General features: G+C 38.8%; 1 long non-coding RNA gene across 1 annotated transcript in view; it reads right to left on the bottom strand.

Moving 5' to 3' along the window:
* The window catches only part of LOC138753210 (uncharacterized), a 101,381-nt gene extending 85,581 nt beyond the window's left edge, over positions 1–15,800 (bottom strand). Inside the window, exons 1-2 of the long non-coding RNA XR_011351035.1 lie at positions 15,701–15,800; positions 10,907–11,016 (exon numbers count right to left, since the gene is read on the bottom strand). This is a non-coding gene — a long non-coding RNA (uncharacterized lncRNA). The remainder of the gene's footprint in view (positions 1–10,906; positions 11,017–15,700) is intronic.
* Positions 15,801–24,589: the final 8,789 nt, after the last annotated feature.

Genomic DNA, 24,589 nt, shown 5'->3' with positions numbered 1-24,589 from the left:
GTTGCACTGCAGGTCAATGAGCTCCATTTGAAGCACAGGAGGGGCATCTTGCACATCAAAGGAGAAGGGGTTCGCAAAAATTTGAAATGTGGCTCTGTTTCACTGTTTAGCTGATGCGTCTTTTCTGCTTCTTTTTCTGTCCCACTAAGCAACAACTTCTGGGTTCAGACTGGCCGCCGAAGCACGTGAAGCGGGAGCGGCCACGGAAATTGAGCATGTGCCACGTACATATAATGACAAATAGAAAATGCACACAAATATGCTTATATTCGCAATAAGCCCAGCCGATGTCCCACCCCGCGATTGGTAGGTTCGTTCAGCTCCGCACACAACACTGAAAAGTGCCAATCATATCAAACTTGCGGGCTGCACTAACATTAAACTTTCATATTAAGGCGGGGCCACAAACTATCATCCCAAGGGCCGCAGTTGGCCCGCGGGCCGCAAGCTTGAGACCCCTGCTCTAGACACAACAAACACAAGATTCCCTTGTCCCTACCACTCCACCAGCTTCTGCATCCAACATATTATCCTCCAGAATTTTCAGCAGTTGCAAGAGGATACCACAACCACACAGATTTTCCCCTCTCAGCCTTCCATAGGGACCACTCCCTCCATGATTCCCTTGTGCATTCATCCCATCTTACCAATCACCACCCCTGGTACCTTCAACTTTGGCCACAGGAGGTTCCACCCTACACCCACATTTCCACCCTCTATGGCCCCAAAAAGGCCTTTCAAGTGAAGCAACACTTCACTTGTGTATCTGCAGGACTGATCTACTGCATCCGGTACTCCCTTTATGGTCTTTTTCTACATTGGAGAGAATGGACGCAGACTCAGAGAATCGCTTCCCTGAGCATCTTTGGTCTGTTCGCACCAGTGACAGGGATCTCCCAGTGGCCAAACATTTCAGTTCTGCATCCCACCTTCATACTCGGATGTCTGCCCATGGCCTCATGTACTATCCCAGCAAGACCACCTGTAATTTGGAGGAACAACACCTGATTTTCCACCTGAGCACTCTCCAGCCAGATTGCATTAACATCAAGTTCTCTGGTTTCGACTAATCTACCTACTCTTTTCTCCCTCTCTTCCCTTCCCCTTGTCTTCTTTCCCTCAGTTCACCACCCCCTTCCATCTCTCTTCCCCTAGCCATCCCTCCTTAGCCCTGCTTGGTGTTGTGTTCTCTCCCTCCCTTCTCCTTGCAGTGAACTTGAATTCACTGTCTGTGTATTGTTCAGATGGCTGGCTCCTCCCTTGGCTCCACTCTCACCTACCCCAATATAAACCCTAGTTTTCCTGCCTTACCTCAGATTCACCCAAGAACTATTGTGTCTTTTGGCCATTGATTGCAAGCTATTAAAAGCATGTTTGTACTCCTCACTTGTGTCTGAGTGCATACAGTCATGTTACACACCCGTCTTTGGACCATGTTCCTCCCCCACCCCTTCCATCCTCAACTTTTAGTTTGGACACCTGCCAACATTTTTCCATACCTTCATGAAGAGCTCAAGCCTAAAATGTTGACTATGTATCAATATCTTTGCTATAGAAAAGGTACACCTTGACCTGCTGATTTTGTCCAGTATTGAGTTTTTACACCGGTCACATCTTTCCCTTTCCACCCCTATTCATAGGAGTAAGTCTCAGTTTCTAGCCCAGCCATTCTCAATGGGGGCTATAGGGTCCCCTTGGGGTGGAGGGGGGGGGGCAGGCACAGCACATTCAAGGTGGGGAGGTGGGAGGTAAAACACACAGACAGAAAAACTAAAGAGTTCTTTTTATGTAGTCATTTGGAGAGAAATACAGAATAAACCAACTAAATGACTGCTTCATGGAGAAGTGGGCCCTTAAACCTTGAGCAGAGCCCTCAGAGAGCTATAGACTACAGCAGGTATAGAATGGCTGCTCTAGTCCACTTTACCCTACACATCCACCTTCCACCATGGGAGGTGCAAAACATGTACCTACATCTCCTCCCTCACCACTATCCAGAGCCACAAAAAACTTTTCATGGAAGACAGATAGATGCAACAGGCTCACCTACTGTATTCAATGTACTAGGTATGGCCTCCTCTAGATTGATACGACCAAATACAGAGAAGCTAAATATTTCCTGTAGCCAATCATTTCAACTCACCAACTATTCTGACAGTGATATGTCTGTGCTTGGCTTCATCCATTGTCATGGAAGGCTAAATGCAAACTTAAGAAACAACACATTATTTTCCTCCTCAACAGCCTTGAACATCTACAGCAGTGGTTCTCAACCTTTTTTTCCCCCCTTACATACCATTTTAAGTAATCCCGATGCCATAGATGCTCACGTGATTAGTAAGGGATTGCTTAAGGTGGTACATGAGGGGAAACAAAAAGGTTGAGAACCACTGTTTTAATTGTACCTAATGAACTTGTTATGTGCACTGTTTCATAACTCCAAAGGAAACAGGCCAATGACAATTTTTCTCAAACAAAATATTTCAGTAACAATTTCCTGCAATCTTTATATTCCTTCAAAGCCCTGACATTTTCACATACCTCCTTTTTCTTTTTGACTGATTTCATGAGCTCTCTTGTCATCTAAGACTTACTAACTTTGCCATCCTTATTTTCCTTTGCATTGAAACATGCAAGTGACTCCTTAAAACAATTTCTATATGTCAGTGGTGGACTTGCTCAATGACAGCTGCTCCCAATTACCTCCCCCCAGCTCCTGTCAATTATGTCATAAGTTGCCCTCCCTGCGATGATGCTTTTCTGCAAATGCCAAGCTTTAAAATTAAGGATTTTGGTAATAACATGAATCAGTCAATTAGTGACCTCATGTGATTCAGGTGCTGCCTAGTGATATTTGTCCAAACAAATCAGAGAAGTTTGAGTTTCAGTCATAAAGGACAGAGTTACTCAGGTTACATGGCATTAACTTCAACATTGGGATGTTAAAATCACAACAGCAAACCATCTTCAATGGTAAAAGCAAATAACATGTGGTTGTTAACAATTTGAGAGCAACAATTAAGCCTCCACAGACCATTTGGGTTGAAAATTCCAGATTCTACAGTTTTACAAACTGAAGATTTTCCTCGACTCATTTATAAATGACCAATCCTTAATTCACAAATTGCATCCCCAGGTCCTACACTCCTCAGGTCTGAGACAATCTTCCTTGTTTCTAGCTTGTCAAGGCCTAAAATAACATGTTTTGATGAGCTCTCCTCAGATTCTTTTAAATGAGAGAGAATGCAAGTCCAATCCCCAAACACAGAGGTTCCTTTGAACACCAACACTGCCAAATGGCTCACCTTTTTAAGAAATACAGGCTCTGACTGGCTCTTAAATGCAGTACATTTATGTGAGGCACTGGCCTCAAGAATGCAGCCAACATCATAAAGGACCCACATCACCCTGGTCACAACTTATTCTCATTGCTAATTTCCAACAGTGCAGAAGCCTGAAAACCACTATTTAAGTTAAGAACAAGTTATATCAGGTGTCTGAGCTCCCCTTGTTACACTAACAACGACTGTTCCGAAACCACAAGAGAACTGCCTACACTATGGTTGTCACTTTTTTCCCCCCACTAGGTTAAAGGTTATTATCTATTATGTATCTTTTATATTTACTGTCTCGTTTAAATTCAATTATGTATATTATTTTATTTGCTTTTATTTTATAAATACCTGTTTGGTTGCAGCAAGTTTTTTTGTTTATCGGAATAAACCTTACCTTTATCCTATATGACAACTTCACATTTTCCACATCATGTTTTTTTTTTGGTGTACTTACACACAGTCACACCTAAGTTCATATTTCCTCAAAGTCCCTTCACATCCCATTTCATGCACAGAACTCCACCTTATTTAATATGGTCAGCAAACTTAGAAATATTATATCTGATCCCTTCAGTCAAATTGTTGACACAGATTGTGAAAGGCTAGTGCTTGAGAACCAGTGAAGTACTGCACTAGTCACAGACATGCAGCCAGAGAATTATCTCTTTATCGGCATGCCTTGTTTTTTTTTGATCTGTTTAAAAATTCTTAGGCTATTGGCATTTTTACACAGAAACTTTGGAAGTATTCTGAAAAAGAAATTAGTGTACTTATCTCCAGTGTGTCCCGATGTGGTTGTTTACACAGGGACACTTTTACACAGCCTTCCTGTGTTGCAGAGTTTGTTGGGGGTGGGGGGGGGGGGCAGAGAAACGTCATATTCATTAGGCCTGTTTCTTGCAGAGTGCCTTCGGTCAATTTGCACTACTGCCACTCCATAAAAATGTGTAGGGGTACAAGTGAAAAAATTACCAGATGAAATTTGCATAAAAAATTCCGTCCCAACATTTTTACACTGCCACCAGATCAGAAATTTTCCTGAAATTCTCTGCTCTTTAGTGGCTGTGTAAAGTGACTTATGTTAGCATACTACTCCTGACTCCATATGTTCTAACCTTGTTGACCAACCTCTTGTCTGATAACTTAATGAATATTTTCAAACATTCAGATACACCAAATTGTCTAGTACACACTCATCTTTTCTATTGGTCCCATCTTCAAAAAATTCCAGAAAATTAGTCAAACATGACACTTTCATAAATCCATGATTCATAATATGCAAGTTTTTTTAAGTATAATAGAATCTAAATAAGCAAGTTCCTATTGTTTTCCTAAATATAAGGACAAGCATTAGTGTTTGAGTGGATGTTAGCATTGCACACAGCATTTCATACTTGGTCATGTAGTTCATTATGAACCAATTACCCATCATTTATTCACCAGATGAACAGACTTAAAATATATGGTCAATTCTTATTATTACAAGTACAGAAAAATTGAGCACAATTCTCCTGGCCATTGGACTGGAACCCTGGTGTAGTTTGAGCAGAAGTCTACCAAATCATTCAGAAAATGCCTATACAATGCAAGAGTGGAACATTTTAAACTTAGCTGGGGAAATTTAAGAGATCTTGTAGAATGCAGACTCTTCCACCACTCAGAAGGTCACTTCGTGGATAGAATCAGGGAGAGGATTTTATTTTTACAAGCCCTTGGGGATAGTGTGATTTGTGTGAGCACCTTGAAGCGTGCCAGCCTCTAAATGTAAGTTGATTCCACAAGGGAGAGGGTGAGGGTGGAGGGGGGTTGGGAATTGCTGCAAGAGGAAACTGCCAAAACCTTGAATAAGAAGTGCAAATGAAACAAAATAGTTATCACGCTGCTGAGAAAAAATGTACAGAATCTACAGTATCAGGGCCAAGGACTAAATATCGTTGTTTATATTGCTGCCCAAAGAATTCTGCAGGAAATGGCATCAACACTGATTTAAAAAAAAAATCAAGGGTAACATGGATGGAATCCATTTACACTCATTCACAGCCACTCCCAAAATGACCACTACACGATACCTACTATGGATGGAAATATGTCATCGTAAAGAGAAATTGAAAGGATTTGAATGTCAATTTTCACACAAATGTTCAGGCAACTGATTTTCTCTTGAAATCTTCATTAGTATCTCAAAAAACATTGGAGATCTTGGAGAAGTAATAAAAATGGCAAACTAATGCAATTTATTTTGATAAATATGATTAAATCTTAAATTCTCAGAACATGAATTACTCGTAGCAAATGAAAAAAAATGGTTTAATAGATAATTACAGAGAAAGATTTCAAGTTCTTCAGATTTATGCTAAGCTCCAGCTCTGAAATTCTCTATCTAAACCACTTAGCACAGAACAAAACAGGACAGGAATATACTCTTTGGCCCACATGTCTGTGCCAAACATAATGTTCAAATCACACTCTGCTGTTTGCACCAGACATATATCCTTCCATCCCTCTCATATTCAAGTGTTCATTTTAAATCCTCTTAAATGCTACTGTTGTATCTGTTTCCCCCACTACGCTCGACAGACCGTTGCAGGCATCTACCACTCGGTGTTAAACATTTTCCCCACATATTTCCCTGAACTTCACCTTATACTTCACCTTAGATACAAGTCCTCTATGGTGTGACACTTTTATCCTGGGCAAATATTCTGAATATCCATCCTAATGATGCCTCTCATTGACCTTCAGACCTGTATTGGATCGCCCCTCAGTATCCTGTGGTCCAAATAAAACAACGTGACAACTAGAATTACAGACAGTATTTCACATCCAGCCTTTACAAAGATTTATAATAGATGAAACATGATCTCCTTACTTTTATACTCAATGGCCTGCCCATACCATACGTCTTCTTTACCACTCTATCTAACTTATATGAACACTTTCAATGAACTACAGACCAGAACCACTAGATCCTTACGCACGTATTTTTAAGAGCCCTACCATTTACTGAATGCTTTCCCTGTAAAATTAACCTCCCAAATTGCAACACCTCTCACTTGTCCAGATTAAACACCATCTGCCATTTATCTGCCCATATCAGTCAGTGATACATATCCAGCTGTATTGTTTGATAACCCTCTACACCAGTGTTTCTCAGCCGATGTTAACCCAGAACCTTAGGGTTCCACAAGAGGTCACTAGGGGTTCCGTGAGAAAGAGTGATAAATAGGCTAATGAATTTTTGAGTAATTTTTGATTCATTTTATATTCGTAATTTTACTATACACAGACGACATATTGTTGAAAAATACTTGGTTATTATAATAAAGGCTTCAATGTCTTATTTAAAATTATAATAATCATAGGGAATGGGTGAGGGATCCATACTCTGAATCTTCTGGTCATCCTGAGAACTTGACTTTAAAAGAAGAGGAAGAATTTTGTGAGCTGCAGTCTGATCATACACTCAAGATGAGATTTACTAACCTATCTGTGGACAAATTCTGGACATTAATGATCTAGATTATGGGGTGGTGAATTGGATTAGTAAATATGCAGACGATACTAAGATAGGTGGAATAGTGGATAATGAAGAAGGTTTTCAAGGATTGCAGAGGGATTTGGGCTGCTTAGAAAAGTGGGCTGAAAAATGGCAGATGGAATTTAATGCTGATAAGTGTGAGGTGCTTCATTTTGGTAAAAAGAATCAGAATAGGACATACGTGGTAAATGGGAGAGCATTGATGAATACAGAAGAGCAGAAAGATTTAGGAGTAACGGTACATCGTTCCCTGAAGGTAGAAACTCACGTGAATAGGGTGGTGAAGAAGGCTTTTAGTATGCTGGCCTTTATCAATCATTGCATGGAATATAGGAGTTGGGAGGTGATGTTGAGATTGTATAAGACGTTGGTGCGGCCTAATTTGGAGTTCTGTGTGCAGTTCTGGTCGCCTAATTATAGGAAGGATATAAACAGAGTGGAGAGAGTGCAGAGAAGGTTTACCAGAATGTTACCTGGGTTTAAGCATCTAGAGTATAGGGAGAGATTGGACAGATTAGGTCTTTATTCTTTGGAGCGTAGAAGGTTGAGAGGGGATTTGATAGAAGTATTTAAGATTATGAAAGGGATAGACAGAGTGGATGTGGATAGACTATTTCCGTTAAGAGGAGGAAAGATTAAAACAAGAGGACATGAGTTAAGAATTAAGGGGCAGAGGTTTAGAGGTAACATGAGGGGGAACTTCTTTACTCAGAGAGTGGTAGCCGTGTGGATTGAGCTTCCGGGATAAATAGTGGCGGCGGAGTCAATTGTATTATTTAAGAAAAGGTTGGACAGGTATATGGATGAGAAGAAGATGGAGGGTTATGGGCATTGTGCAGGGAGGTGGGACTAGAAAGGGGTGTTTGGTTCGGTGCGGACTAGAAGGGCCTAATGGCCTGTTTCCGTGCTGTAATTGTTATGTTATGTTATGAGTATTCTACCATTCAAGCCTTTTCTTATTTAACAAGTATCAAAAGCAAAGACAGAAATCATCTCCTTTCAATTGAAAATAAAATCTGTGTGTGTTAATCTAAAGTTCTACCTCAAATTAATTACTTGTGTAGCAAAAGACAAGCATAGGTTTCACATTAGAGGAGCAAATTTCACTATCTAAATCGGTTTCGAAAATAACATTTCCTTGGCCCATTTATTTGTTCATAGGATATTGTACCTTGATTTATCCTATGCCTTTTCAATATTATCAATAAACAATATTGTAATAGTTATCTGCTTTTGTTCTGTTTATATGTGTTATACATATGTGATATTGGTTATTTTTGTTTATTTTTTGTGTGTGTTTACAGATTATTTTGTGACTGAAAACCTTGGTGTGAAGTCTCATAAACGAGCAGTATGATTTTTTTTGCATTGCCAATAAATTTGACAAAAAATTGGGTCATTTTTTTCCTTAAACAAGATATCCGAAAAAATATATATGATGTTTACCACGTGAACTACAATAAAAATATAAAAGAGATATATATTAATAATAGTATATAATAATTTTTATGCAGGGATTCCCTGAGACATGAACACCATTTCAAGGGTTCCACAAGGGTAAAAAGGTTGAGAAATGCTGCTCTACACAGTCCGCAACTCTACTCATAGGAAAGTCTTTAATCCTGCTTATTAAGGATATTGAATGGTCTCCCTTTTCCATTCCTAATTCCCTGCTTGAGGTATTTCCTGCAATCTTTATTTTCCTCCTCAGCCCTGTCTGATTGTAACTTCCTGAACCTTAGAAATGAATGACTTCTCTTGTCATTCAAGGTTCTTTTATCTTGCCATCCTTATCCTTTCTTAACACTGGAATATACCTGTCCTGGATTCTAATTAGATGGTCCTTAAACAACTCCCCAATGTCAGTTGTGGGCTTACCCACCAACAGCTACTTACAGTTTACACCCTGTGCACCTGTCAAACCCTGTCATAATTTGACCTCCGCTAATTTAGAACTTTTCAACAAAGCTAAACCTTATACTTGTCCACAACTATCATAATCTGAATGAAGAGTGATCATTTTTCTCTAAATGTTACCCCAATGAAACTCCCATCACCTGTCAGGCTCAATGACTAATTCAAGTTCAATTTCATCACCATTCTGGTTGGGCTATCTATATGCTATTTCAAAAAACACTCCTAGACATAATTAACAAATGCTCTTTTACCACAACAGAAACATTTAATTATGTCCCAGGCTATGGAGATTCCTACCACTATCACTCTACCTGAATGCACCCTTCCCTGTTGAGCCTCTGAGAGAGTCATAGTGTCAATGATCTGGCCAATGCTGTTACCCTCTGATTAGTCAACATCCCCCCCCCCCCCAATAGTGCAGTTGTTACGAAGGGGTACAGCCACAGGAGTACTCTGTATTATCCTTTTACTATTCCTCTTGATTACCCAAGTGTCCCTATCTTTGGTGTAATAACATCTCTATAACTGTAGTCCATGATCTACTCTGCCTCTCCTGAGTTCATTCAACATCAGCTCTAATGACTTAACATGTTCACTGAGAATCTATATTTGGACATACTTCCTGCAGATGTAATCTGTTGGGGCACCAGAAGTCTCCCTGAAGTCCTCCATCTTCCAGAAAACCTCTGTCCTGATTGGTATCCCCACTGCACTAAGTATCTCTGAAAAGCACAAAGACATTACTTTTCTGCTCAGCTCTCTTGCTGGATCCTCCCATGCCAAAGTCTCCACACTAAACTCAATTTTAGCATTTACTCTCATTCACAGCCACTCTCAAAATGACCACTACGCGATAGCTACTATTGTTTTATTGATCCCTTCAAAAAGATAACCTCAATTCAGCTCTTCCTCTTCCAAGCACTAGTTTAGCTGCTCACTGGACTCTCTCTGGAAAATTTTACTACATTAAAAATAAATAATAATTGTTATTATAAGTGGCATCTAGATTTTGTCCAGTGCTAATAAAGTATACATTATATGCTAGATATTTTTCAAATCAATTCTCTTGATAGAGGGAGCAAAATATAAATATTTAGTTGGACATGGAGTTCAAGGCACAAATTCTTTCAGGGCTTGAATTTCAAGGAAGCACAGCTCAAATTGTTAGTATTCAGGATTCATAAATTTGCACTTACTTCTCAAAATATTTTTGCAATTTCACCTGACTTGTAATTTTCTGAATCATATTTAATGGATTTTTTACTTGAATTCCTCTTCAGGTAGTGGGGTGACATTAGATCCTTGTATTCTGTTTCCAAATGTCATTCCATTTGGTATACATAGACAAACCCAGAATGGTATTGGATAGATTGGTGTTTTACCCCTCAATCTGGGTATCAAAAACATGACAATAAAGACTGCGCAAACAAAAATTTAATTATAACATACCAATTTTTATGAAATGCAGACATGCATGTGACTAGATTCAACAATGTGGCTAGATGGTCACCTGCAATTGCTCATCAAAATGAATTGGATTAAAAAGATACCACAAAATAAATATCTCCATTGTTTTATCCTGCTGGATAAAACAATTTAATTGCCAATCTGATAACATTGGACCAGTATGGCATTTCCTGGTTAGGTGTTTCATTAATGCATTTTTCTTGAGGTATGTTTTCTGTACACCTCAAAAAGGTTAAACACTGTTGAACCCGTAATAATTAAAAGACACTGTCAGCATTAAAGTGAACTAACCCTATCATCTAGTTTCACCCATGAGTCAGTACAGCAATTTATTTGTTTTTGGGATGTGGGCTGGCATTTGTTACACCTTCCTTTTCATTGGTTTTCAATTTTTTTCTTTCCACTTACATTCGACTTTAAATAATCCCTATGCCATAGGTGCTCTGTAATTAGTAAGGGATTATTTAAAGTGGTATATCTCTTGGTGCCTGCCACATTGACCCCCGCCAGTGGGCTGATCTCGCCTCCAACCGTGCATCTTGGCGCCTCACAGTTCGGCGGGCAGCAACCTCCTTGGGAGAAGACCGCAGAGCCCACCTCACTGACAAAAGACAAAGGAGAAAAAACCCAACACCCAACCCCAACTCACCAATTTTCCCCTGCAACCGCTGCAACCATGTCTGCCTGTCCCGCATCGGACTTGTCAGCCACCAATGAGCCTGCAGCTGACGAGGACATTACCCCTCCATAAAACTTCGTCTGCGAAGCCAAGCCAAAGAAGAAATATCAGTAGGAAACAAAAGGTTAAGAACCACTGCTCTAGACCCAATTGTTACTGAAATATTTTGCATGAGAAAAATTGTCATTGGCCTATTTCCTTTGGAGTTATGAAACCGTGCACATAACGAGTTGATTTGGTATTATTTTCGAACTTTTCCTTTCCACTCACATAGCACCTTACGTATTCCCTTACTAATTACAGAGCACCAATGGCATCGGGATTACTTAAAGTGGTATATGAGTGGAAATAAAATGTTTGAAAACCGCTGCCCTATGCCTTGTAAAGTTGAAACAATTGTTTGGTTTCTTTGAAGGGTAAACCTCATTGATGTGAGTCTGAAGTCAATCTTGGGCCAGGTAGAGAATGTTCAATTATTAACTGCAATTCAGTGGCATATTGAGCCTTCCTGAAACCTTTTAAGAATTATTTATTGATTGGCTGGATGTCCTAATAGATTTCAACGTTGGACATTTTTTGGACCAAAATTTGGGTCGCAAACCTTTCTCAATGAACTATCGAGAAGGATGGAGTAATCCTCCTTTGGAATGAAAACCCACATAAAGATTTTTATATTGAGCACATGTTTATTTCTAACTTTATTTTTCTCAAATGGCTGTGGTGAGAATTGGAAGCCTGTACTTGTTTTTGCTCATAAGAGAATAGTATCTACTTGATCAGCTCTGTTGATGTTTATCCTATTTGCTTTAATCTAATTTTTCACCAGATATTTATCCAGTTTTTTTTTTGAATGGGGTTTAATTGTTTTTATTTAATGGTTTGGATATATCTTGGCAAAAGAGAGCACATATAACATATTAAATTGTTTTAAAATTAAAAATGTATAAACTGGCTGTATAAACCAACTGAACTCCTGAAACTTTAAGTTACTGCATAAACTTTAAAGCAATCTTCAAAGGCTCCACTAAATTAGTTAATGAAATGCTTTTTCTGAAATTCTGTTGTTGTTGGAGCCTTCAACTCTATCTGAACTTGTCTACAACAAACTTGGAAATGCTTGGCCTCTGTACTTATTGTGACTTGAGAATTAACAGTTACAGAACCTATAGAAACTCAGCTACAGGTAACTGAGAGAGAAACTTTTCAAGCTCACTCTTAATTATTGCAGAAAGCAGATTGAGTGAATAAATGAAATACATGGTCAGAAAATGAATTCTCATCCATTATTTGCATATGATAGCTGGACCCCTTATCAAGACTAAAATTATACATGTAATTTTACATATTTCAAGTGTTAAAGAAACTGAGGGAGGAGCCCAGAGGTGATAGAGTTTTGGACTTAAGGTGTGAGAGGTAGAAGGACAGGTAGAGGGAGAAACAATTAAGAAAGGGTGAGGGCAAGCGATGGAGGCAAAACAAGTTAGAAAGAAAAAAAGAGTATATTAGCAGATAAATAAGGGATGGAATTGAATGTGGTTAAAGAGGTTACCTATAATTAGAAAAATCAAAGTTCATGGCATTGGGTTTCAAGCTAACCAGAAGGAATATGGTGTCTTTCCACAAGTTTACGTCTCACCTTTCTCTGACAATGAGTGAGGCTGAGGACAGACGTGTTCCACACAAATACCAGCCACATCATACCCCTTCAACCCCTGTCTGTTTTTCACAGGGGTGCGTCTCTTGGAGACTTCCTAGTCCAGTCTTCTTTCCCCACCCACCTTTCTGCAACCTTAAACAATTACTGCTGAAAGTGCAAAGGTGTCCCTACCACCATTCAGATATCAGATTTTCAGATTTCTTGTCAGAGTACAAACATGACATCACATACAACCCTAAGATGCCTTTTTCCTGTGGGCTTAGCAGAATTATCACTAATTGATAGTTTAAAAAAATAAATTGTACACAGTGTCAACATGTAAACGATCCAAAGAACTGTAAACAGATAATGAATGCTAACAAACTGTGCAATATAGAGAGAAAAAAAGAAAATCAATAAAGTGCACAAGTAAGAGTCCTTAAATGAGCCTGAGTTTGTCGTTGAGGAGTCTGATGGTGGAGGGGTTGTAGCTTTTCCTGAACCTGGTGGTGCATGTCTTCTGGCGTTTTACCTCCTTACTAACAGCCACAATCAGACCGTCCAGGTGAGTCAGAGTTGACATGGTCCTTGTCCAATCTAATCTATTGCATTTGATGTAGACGGTATGGTGTCCTTTACATCAGTGACCAAGCCCAAATCTGTTGACTGCAACACTGAACACTAATGTCCTATTCATTGGTTTTGAATTGAGCTTCCTGCTGCAATTCAACTCCCCCAACCATTCCTACAGTGGCATGTCTGTCCTCAATTTCATCCATTGTCAGGATGAGGCCCAATGTAAACTTAAGGTAAAACACATCACTTTCCTCCTAGACAGCCTTAAACCTAAAAGCAAGAACATTGATTTTAGGTAACCTCGGTCTCTAACTTCTCACCCCCCAACCCTCCCATTATGGTTTCTATTTCTATCTATCTCTCCAACTCTTGCACGATCTATTCTATACTCTTATCACCTTTGGGCCCCTCAGTCAGCTTCTTTCCCCCTGTAGCGTCTGCTAACGGCAATACTACTGAAATGAGAGACATCCACACAGCATGAAGTGAACCAGTACCTGAACTTTATTTTGAATTACATCCGCTGCTCGAGGACACTGCCCACATCCTGTGAGGGGCACGTTGGCTTTAGGAAGTGACATTAGCACGTCATGGCATCACTCTTCGCCCAGCAGCACGCAACACGGAAGTGGCGCTGTCCCCCGGGCAATGCGTGTCGCCAACCGCGGGGATCTCCTCAGAAGGGAAGGGGTCCATGCCGTCTTGTGTCTGACAACTGTGGCGGCGATTTGGCCTGTCTAACCACGTGGTCCCTCGGCCTGCTACACCTCTTTATGTGGGTAATTTTACCAAACTTATTAGTCTTGATAAAGAGCTCAGACCCAAAACATCAACTACCCCCAGGTGCTGTATTGTTATTTTTGGGTGAATGAATTAAAACTAAAGGAATTGAGTAGGTGCAATATAAAATGGATATGTCAGATTTGAATGCAAGGTAATGGATTAAAAATGACAAATGGCCTCTCAGGAAATCTATACAAGCAATTAATGTATGTAGAAATAAACACTATAAACACAAATGACAATAAAGCAGAAGTCCCTTACATTAAAAATGGAACTTATCTCAAAACTTTATTTCAGGAATAGTTTCTAATTTACTGGTGTCGTGGTTGTGTACTTATCTTTGTTGAGAGCAGTGCTGGCCACCACTGATGATGTAAGCGATGTGATGCATGGGGTAATAGTGCGCATGCACGGGTGTGTTAAGCATCAGAATACGGGTGATGAAACGCAGGTGCAGGAGGGGGAAAATGAGTGTCAGGATCACCCGTGTGGCAGTGAGCTAATGAGAAGGTCAGAGGAGTTTAGCTGGGTGGCATTTGGGGAGTTGAAGAATGCAATGTGGTGTCTAGTGAATAATAAAAGAAAGTTGACTTCATGGTGAGCTGAAAGAAACGAGTGAGTATATTCTTTATCCTAATGGCTATCCATTTTAAATTAGAAGGTACTGTGAACTCATAGGGTCACCAGCAGTTTTAAATCAGCTGGTGACCTTATGAGTTCACAGTACCTTCTAATTTAAAATAGATAGCGATTAGGATAAACCCCTTACAGGAGAAGTTTGGGAGGTCAAACTAAAGATTACCCCTTTTTATTAATAAAGCACCAGCGTGATTCATGATCCTCAAAGTGCGTTTCTCTGCCCTCAGTGTGATGATTCAAAAGACAAAGTACGGTTTACTTGTGGAATGTCTTCCAGAGCAGATTCCCCATGAAGTGGAGATGTCTTAGTGGATGCGGATGGTAATCTCACATATGACATGCTTAAGCTGGCTATTTTGCAGCATAGCCATCTAGGGAGACTCATATTGCCCAACAGCCTAGGTGATAGGCAACCATCACAGATGTTGAGAAGGTGGTGCAGCCTAGCTGGAACACACCCTGTTAAAGATGATTATTGAAGAAAATCCACTGAAAAGACTAAAACCGAATGTGAGTGTCCTCTGGCCATATATTTGAATGTGAGAATCATTTGCGGTTGAAAGAACACATGACATATTGAGGTATCTGCGTTTCTCAATGGTTAGGGGACCACAGAAGTCTCTGCACTAGAATCAACAAGAATTAGAACACCCAAGAGATGGTGTTTGAGGAAATGATAGCAAATGACATGCCCATGGGCAGCAGTTGCCTCTATGACCAGGCTTGCTCATTTCCCGGCTATCATTTATAGAAGTCGCAAGGTGGCTGACAGGACCAGGCAGCAACAACAAATCTCCGACACTTCCAACAAATGCACCATCCATTTCCTCTACCATGTCCTCAACCTCCATGTTTCCAACCAGGTCCAAGGAAGGAATTCTGTTGCATGCCCAAAGTTTGGACCTGCGTAGTCGGTGCTGCCATTTGCTGCTCCAACTCAGTTATCTTCGATTGATAAGGTGCTGGTGTTTCATAATGTCCATTAGAGTAAGCACTTATTCCAATTCCATTTGCTCCTGTTGATAAGGGGAAGAAGCCAATCCTTCTACTATCAATGCAGAGGTCACGGAAATAAAGAGTTTGGCCTGATCCGCCAACTGATCGAGGGTGGAAATTCAAAAGATACTCACCAAATGCTCTTGAACATGACAAGGTAAACATTTAAGAAACTGTGGTGCTCTGAGGAGCTGAAGTAAATCACAGCCACCACACCAATGGTCGTTAACGACTGTTGTGATTCAAATTCAGCATGCCCCTTTAAGGGCAGCATGAGCTCAGTCACCTGGTGCATTGTGACATCATAATCGCTGCCCAGGGCGTGCGCTGGAAGGGATGCTGGAGTCAAGAAGAAACCCCTGATGGCGCCTTCTCCTAATGGCTGCCCCACCTCGTGGCGATACAAGCGGGGCCGGTTCACCATTAGGCAGTGCACCACCACACAACCTCTGTTTCCAAAAATTACCTTTGACAGGATGTGTTCCAGCTAGCCTGTGTTCTGGAAGACGCTCCACAAGTAAACCATACTCCATCCTCTGACTCATCACATTGAGGGCATAGTCCAAAGATCTGACAGCTGCTGGGCTTTACCGTTGCATATGTGTGATAGTATAGATCTATCACCAATGTATATAGTGTATATAGTTACAGTATCTAGATTGTGGCTGAGAGCTTAGCCACGCCTACTGTCTGGGCCTTAAAGGGTTGTGTCCCTAGCCAGGTCGGATCATTCCGGACTGGTCGGCCACCTGTGAAGAGCTCCTGTCTTTTGCTAATAAAAGCCTTGGTTTGGATCAACAAGTCTTTGATTCTTTCGACGAGCTCTACAATATGGTTCCAAAAAGAAATCTCCTGGGGTTTGGCTGCCTTGTGGTGATAATTGTGCCTGAACAATTCTACTGTGCCTGACTGAGACAACATCCCTAATTTACAAGACTTTTGAGCAAATCTTCATCGCAAACATGTATTTGTGAATATAGACCTAGTACGTGCTCACTATCAGATTCTAGTTGAGCCTTCTGATTTCACGAAGACAGCAGCACGTTTGCATTTCTGCGAATACCATTCTGTCCACGGAAGGAAGCTCAGCCATTCCATCAGTTTATGGACCACGTACTCACCAGCCTCGATTTTGTGCTTGCTTACACCGACAGTATTCTGGTCGCAAGTGTGGATGAAGAAGAGCTTAAGCACCATCTTATCTCGTTGTTTCACAGGCTTGATGAGTTTGGCATTGTGATCAACCCAGTAAATGCATTTTTGGAGCTGCTGATCTTGTATTTTTTGGACATAGGGTTACGCAACATGGTATTTTCCCCAATGAATTGCAAATGCAAGAGATTTGAGAATTTCCTAAACTCATTAGGCCGGTTGTGATGTTTTTTTTTAGGCATGATAAATTTTTATCGCTGATTCCTGCCAAATGCTGCAGAATCTCTATTATCCCTTACTGACCAACTAAAAGGACTAAACGTCCTTTTCCAAAAGACCATTGACTTTGAGAGATGATGCTGTGCATGATGTGAATGATGTGAAGAATGTGCTTGGGAATCCCACTATGCTTGTATGTCAAAAGTCCAGCACCTTTCTCTCTGTTACCACAGATGCATTGCCTGACTTGTACTATCGTATAGTTCTGGCCGAATTGTCAGCCCTCTGGACCATTACATAGTGGGACAGTTCCAGTCAGTCACCTCCTTGCACAGCTCATAAGCGGAGGGGGTGAGGGGGGTACTGTTGCGGCCATGCATTGGGAGCAGTGCCGGCTACCACTGATGACATAACGATGTGATGCATCGGAATAATAGCGCACATGTGCGGGTGTGCTAAGCGTTAGTTTACGGTTGATGAATCTCAAATGCAGGAGGAGAAGAGTACGAGCATCAGGATCATCCATGTGGCAGTGAACCAGTGAAAAGGTCAGAGGAGTTTAGCTGGGTAATGTTTGAGGAGTTGAAGAATGCCATGTTGTGTCTAGTGAATAATAAAATAAAGCTGACTTCATGGTGTGCTGAAAGAAAAGCGTGAGTGTATTCTTTATTTGTTTGTAAGCTATGGTAAATCAGTGCTGTTACACTGGATAGCACTGGGAGATTTCCAAGTTAGATGCATTTTGCATTAAAATTTAGAAATACCCTGGTATCAGACCCTTTTGACCCCTGAGCTCATGCTGCCCAAATACCTCACTTAACTCACAATCCCTGTATGTTTTGAAAGGTGAGAGGAAACCGGACTGCCCAGAGTAAACTTACACAGACAAGGGGAGAATGCATAAACTCCTTACAGACAGAACCGATTCGAAACTGTGTCGCTGGCACTGTAATAGCATTGTGCTAACTGTGACGCCCACCAAAAGTTGTTCCAAAATCTTTCCTCAATGAACGAAGAGGAAAAGTGGGCTTTTTAAAGTCCCTTGGAATGGAAATCCACAAATAGAATAGTGATTAACATTTTCATTATGAATGACAGGCTTTCAGACTTGACAAGTTTGAAAAACTTGACAGAAGTATGACCATCCATGATTAAAAATGTCTATCAAACCTGATTTATGGTTATGTCATTGGATGATATTGTTAATGAATCATTTCTAAAATACAGCACCCCACCTCAGATAATAATGCTGAGTGAATTCCAAAATGGAATAAGACTTCATCATTTGGTTTGGAACTTCCATAAATTATATATTTGTCTGGGTTATACTGACTGTATGCTTTAAGGACTTTAATCAATAAAACCGAATGATTCATTGGCATAATTTCATATAAGCCCAGGAGAGCCACACTCCTTCATTGAGAGGGATTGTTTTTAACTCTAGGCACTTTCAGGTGGCCAATTGCCCCACATGTAAAGCCGCATGTTTAGGCAATATGTGGCTGTTTTGAGGCCACCTGAATGTGCAGGAGGCGCTCTTAAGGCGAGCTACGTAACCCTCCTCCGAGAGGGATAATCAGCTCAGCTCAGTGGCTCCCCCAGCCTCCTGAATGCAATTGGCTGAAAGCAGATGTTAAAGGGTCAGGCTGCTGATCACAGCTGATACTGGGCAGGAGCCAGTGTGCTCAGAGCTGCATCCTGTGCAGCTGTGTCCTTCAGGTGGCCAGCGTTGCACTTTAAACGCTGCCACCTGAATGGCAATTTAAAGGGCCACTTCTGCTTCTGCTTCTTCAGGCGCATTCTTAGCGTAGAATGCACCTGAAAAAGCCTTCTAAAACAACTAGGTTATCCATTTAACCCTGGCCTCACCTTATGAGAGATATTCACTTTGTCCCATCCATTCCCCTCTCCCACAGGTAAACAAAATTAACTTGATTTATCACTTTTCCAGTTCTGACAAAGGACATTCATCTTGAAATAGTCATCGTTTCTCTCTTCAGAGACACTATCTGTCCTGTTGAGGGTTTCCAGCATTTTCAAACCAGCAGTACTTGTTCACTTTACATATCAAAGACAGTCTTGGAATAAGGAAACAATTGCCCTAATCACCATATGGTCTAATGATTTAATGTTTTTCCCTTTAAGATGCTTCCTGTGAAGTGGATCTCAAGCTTTAAGAATTCTCAGCATTTGCAGACAACTTAATATTTATCATAATCCTATATGTTTTTTTTTTGGTGAATCTTTCTTTTTGCTCATCAGGATTCTTCAAGGGGGAATAGAATGCCTTCCACATTTAATGTTTGGTTCTACAACAAGCATTCACCAGACAGAAATAAAATAACTCTCACCTAATTCTCCTGCATCAATGAACTTGAACCTATCTTCAGCCTAACATTCCACTTCTGCTAATGAGACATTTGCCTGTGGCTTGTACGTAAAGTTGCCAGTGAACTACCAGTTGATTTTGGCTGGTTTTGCACTGTGGGGCCATACAAGGAACAGCCTTGTGCCTGCCAAACACACACATTAGCTAGTAAAGAAATTAGAAGCCATCTTCTCTGGATTCATTAACAAATGATCACAACATTTTTGTGAACAATTGCTTATATCAACCTTGTTTGAATCTCCTTTAATTTATGATTGCACCGGCACCTGTACTAACTTGCTAGCCAGAAGGCTTTGTCATTTGATCCACCAAATGTATTTTTTTTATTTTTTATCAATTAATCAGCAAAATTGCCTACACCAGATCATTCAAATATGAAAATAAAGTTCCGAATGGAAAAAATGAAAGAAAATCCGAAGCAAAGACTGAGCCTATTTGAACATGACTAAGACCTCCAGTCCTTTGATCAAACAATGCTGAAGTCAATTTATGACATACCATGGCCAAGGTCACATTATGTTTCAGAGCTTATAGGGTTATTCACATTATTCTAATCATATGGCAGTATTTTCTTACATTGGAGGTCAAATGCCAACCATAAAATTCTAAACCCGGTCAATAGCTTCACATTTAATTCAGAACTTTGAATGGGAAAATATTAGGATATATGCATTTACAATCCTCTAATTTAAATGTTCTTCTTGATGAGGATTCAGAAGTTTTATAAAACAAATAGAAAAAAAAATAAAGCAATAAAGATCAAAAACTCTGGAGGAACAAACAAATCAAAAGATATTTGACACCAAATACCATGTTTAATTTCTCAGAATAACAATAACTTTTAAAAAAAATTGATAAAGGAAAAAAAATTGTCAACCTACTGGAGGAAATAATTGCCTGACTGAAAGGAAAAGTATTGTCATTTTGAATATAACTGGATTTGTTATCTCCTCCTAATTCTTCTATCAAAGTTTACAATAATACAATCAGTGAAAAACATTAAAAACTATATGAGGTTCTTATTCAAATTCAAAATCAAAGTTTTGTTTGAATGTACAGATCACATCATGCCAGCAGATGTTCACTTGTGGATTTAATGCCATTGTCGAAACCTGTTTACAGTTCCTACAATACAAAAACAAATCAAGAATTTGGTCACCAAAATAAATGAGTTAGCAAAATACATTGGAGTTAGATAAATAAATAAAGAGTTTATTCACTGATCAATCTTGACATTCTAAAATTATTTTGATGTTAGTCTTCATTGATTTTAAATTTGTCCACAATAAAATATCTTCCATTGAATAAGTATATGTTAAGGATTTTGCTTGTGAAAATAAAAGTGTTTTCCCTTTTTTCCAAAGGCACAGCAACAATATCAGGCCAACTCAATTTTCAACAGTTAGGGAAAGACATCCGAAGAGTTTCAGTGAATAACTGAAAATCTGTGAGTTCCTCCAAAGAAAATAATCAACACTACAGTTGAGAAAAGAAATCTGTGAAATCTCTCTGATCTATAAGATATTCCTTTATTTAAAAAAATCTTCTGTGTCGATGTGTCTTTCTAAGTAGTCCAAGAACAAGTGAAGTTGTTGTTATTTGTGGGCTGCCCTGTCTGAGATGCAGCTGATTTACACTATCCAAACAGCAGACGTGACATGTCCGTGAGAGCCTTTGGGGACCGACAATGATGTCATGCTCAGGAAATAGCTTGATGAACTTGGCACTTCACAAAGCTGGCTCATTGTCCATTGGTTCATCAGGAGTTCTAGAAAAATAAACGTGCAATCAGAACCATGTACACATGGATATTTACAATCTCTGTTGGGGCCATAGTTAAATGTGAATTATATGTGATACTTATTTATCTTGTCCAGTCAGATATAAATAAAACAACTTTTTATGAAGCAATATTAAGAGGAAATAACTGTCAAAAACTGTTTCTAAATATATTGTAGTAATGACCAGCTTTAAAACTGAATAATTGAATGAAGTAATATCCCATGATTCTTGCTGCTCCAAAAGTTCAAAATCATTGCCGCAGTAAAGAGCACAAAAGGACCAACAACTAATCAAATGGCACTGAACAGACAGGCAACTTGGACACTTGATTACTTCAAAACCCATTATTAGTTTTTAATTCTCTGCAAACATATTTCAAAGAAATGGATCCAAATTCAAAATAAACATCAGACACCTAGTATCTATGTTAATTGCCAAGATTGAAAGCCATAAAGAGTTGAAAGTTTTTAAAAAATCAGCTTGTGTTAATAGAGAATTGAATAAAATAGGGGAGAGGAAATCAGAATAATTTATATATAAGTTGGAACTGAAATTGATGGTTGCTGAGAAGTAGATACCATTATTGAAACATTTGCTGAACATTTGGAATAAAATAAAAGATGATATTGGTGCAAGAGGATCTATATCGACTAAAATGCCATTGATTCAAAATCCTCATCGCTTTCTCTCGGGACAATCAGTTCTTGAACATATGGTTTTATAAGGGGATTGACCTACAAAAGAGTCATTTGAGCAATTGAGAAATAAATTGAGAAATAAATATGCCATACTGCACAATACTCTTTTTAGTTACTTTCAATTAAGAGCATATTTGAGGGATAAGCTTGGACCAACTATGTTTTTGTCTAGTTGTACCAAAGCAGAACTTCAGTATTGGAATTGTTAAAAAAAAAATTACTTCTTTGGTATATTCATTATTACAAGCACAAACTCCCAAACCAGAACTTCATAGATCTAGACAAAGATGAGAAACTGATTTAAATATTACAGTTGATGATTGAATATAGGGGAATTAGTGAAGGGTCTGTATGACTAATATTATTAATTTAAGGTCCAATGCAACTTTTTACGTCAGTTAAATCTTACACCACAGAAGTTGAACAGGTTGAAATGACATTTATCTGATCAATGTTTTAGGTGTGGTGAAGATGTAGGATCTTTTATTCATTCAACATGGTTTTGTCCCAAAGTAAGGCCCTTTTGGGCAGATTTACGTAATTTTTTTTGGAACAAGCTATAAGAATTGTATTTCCACAAAGTCCTGATTTATTTTTATTAGGAAATATTGAAGGTACAAGACCAAAACTAAAATTTCTTCCTATGCCTCTAGTCCTGCAAAATTCTCCTCTGAGTGTTTATGACAGATCTGGATATATGTGCTGGATGACATCTTTCTCTGCCATCCAAAGACATTCTTCTGTTTTCTTTTCTTTCTTTTTTATACCTAGAAAGTTATATTATATTGCTCTATATTTGTTTAATGAGGGGGTGGTTGGGAGGGAGGGGTGAAATCCATCAAGCGTGTAATTTTACTTTGTTTCTTATATCTATATTATTAAAATAATCATTACTACATGTATAGATGTTTTTTGTTTTAAATCCATAAGGAGTTGCTGAGATATCAATTTCCCTGACTTTTACTTTGCTCCTTCACAGAGCTGTAACCCTGCTATGAAACTGACAGCCACGATATTCAACTGAAGTCTAGCCAACCATCAGTGATATTAAAGAGGCTCATTAGCTCCCAATACTTCTATATGAACTACAACCTTCACTATTGGGCTATTAATTCATTGATCTTATTTCCTACCGACGCCTTCACTCAACAGCCTTCTGTTTCACGTTTACTGCACAATTTGCTTCTCATGTGGAAGAACTTTATGCAAAGCCTCCAAATAAAAAAGTGTTGTCATTTGAACCAAGTTGAGTCTAAGATGTGCCTGTTCCTCTATGAAATTTAAGAATATAATAACCTAAGAATTAAAAACTGGAGAAGGTCGCTCAGCCCTTCAAGCTTGCTCTACCATTCATTGAGACTATGACTGATTCTCATTATACAGTATTCAGAAATCCAGTGTCATGTAAGAGTTAATGAGAGCACCTCCCATTCTGCCAGACTATAGAGAATTGAAGCATTGCCTACTCAATTTCTCTTCACATGCATAACTTTCTTTCTTTCGGACTTGATTATATCTCCTCTATTCCCATACCTCTGAATTAATACTACTTTGTGGTCCAGCCCCATATTAAAAATATCACCTTCACTGCCAATTTTGAATTTTGTAATTTTATGACTGAACAAATACAACAGTTTTTAGATATAAACAGACAATCAGTAGATAGTAAATTTGTATCATGGGATGCATTAAAAGCATATTTGAGAGGTCAAATTATTAGTTTTATATCTAAACTTAAGAAGCAATATATTGTTGAAACAGACACATTAGAGAAACAAATAAATATTTTGGAAAAATTACAAATAAATCCATTTGAAAGAAGAAAAAAGTACAATTGACATTTAAAAAATTGAAATATAATACATTACGAACTTATAGGCTTGAACATTTATTACAAAGATCTAGGCAGAAATATATATTAGAAGAAAGGGCACATAAAGTATTAGCATGGTAGTTAAAATCTGAACAAACATCAAGAACAATAAATGCTATTAGAAAAAAATTGAAAATTTCATTTAAACCTCAAGACATTAATGAAGAGTTTACAGAATTTTATAAGAAATTCCATACTTCAGGAGGTGAGCAGGACCAAGATAAAAATGATGGATTTTAAATGACTGGATGAGAGAGGAATTGGAGAAGCCAATAGATATTAAGCAAGTATCTTTAGCTCTTAAATCAAAGCCAAATGGTAAATCTCCAGGAGATGATGGGTTTACTACAGAATTTTATAGATAAGTTTCAGAACTTATTATTACCACTGTTTAGTGAAGACTCAGAACAAGCTAGAGAAACACAATCTTTACCATATTCTTTTTCACAAGCTATTATTAGTTATACTTGAGAAAGATAGAGACCCTTTGAATACAGGATCTTATAGACCAATTTCATCATTAAATGTTGATTATAAACTTGTGACTGAGGTTCTAGCCAATAAATTAGCTCAATTTTTACTGATGCTGATTCATATTGACTAAATGAGATTTATTAAAAACCATTATTCTGTGGAAAATGTAATTAAGTTAATTAGTTTAATTAATGTTTCATAGGAGAAATCCAACTTGCCAATGGTCTTATCATTAGATGCTGAAAAAGCTTTTGATAGAGTTGAATGGGTGTTTTTTATTTAAGGTATTGGAAAAAAAAATTATTCACTGCCAATTTCAACCATATCTCAGCTTCAAGTAGTTAATCTTTAATTTTTCTGTTCACATTCTTTTCTATATCTTTAAGAGGATGCTACACTGAACAGTATTCCATTCCTTTTTCTTAATTCCTCCATC

This window comes from Narcine bancroftii, chromosome 1 (genome assembly GCF_036971445.1).
Source record: "Narcine bancroftii isolate sNarBan1 chromosome 1, sNarBan1.hap1, whole genome shotgun sequence".
NCBI classification, from domain to species: Eukaryota; Metazoa; Chordata; class Chondrichthyes; order Torpediniformes; family Narcinidae; genus Narcine; species Narcine bancroftii.
This window is presented reverse-complemented; position numbering and strand designations above follow the sequence as displayed.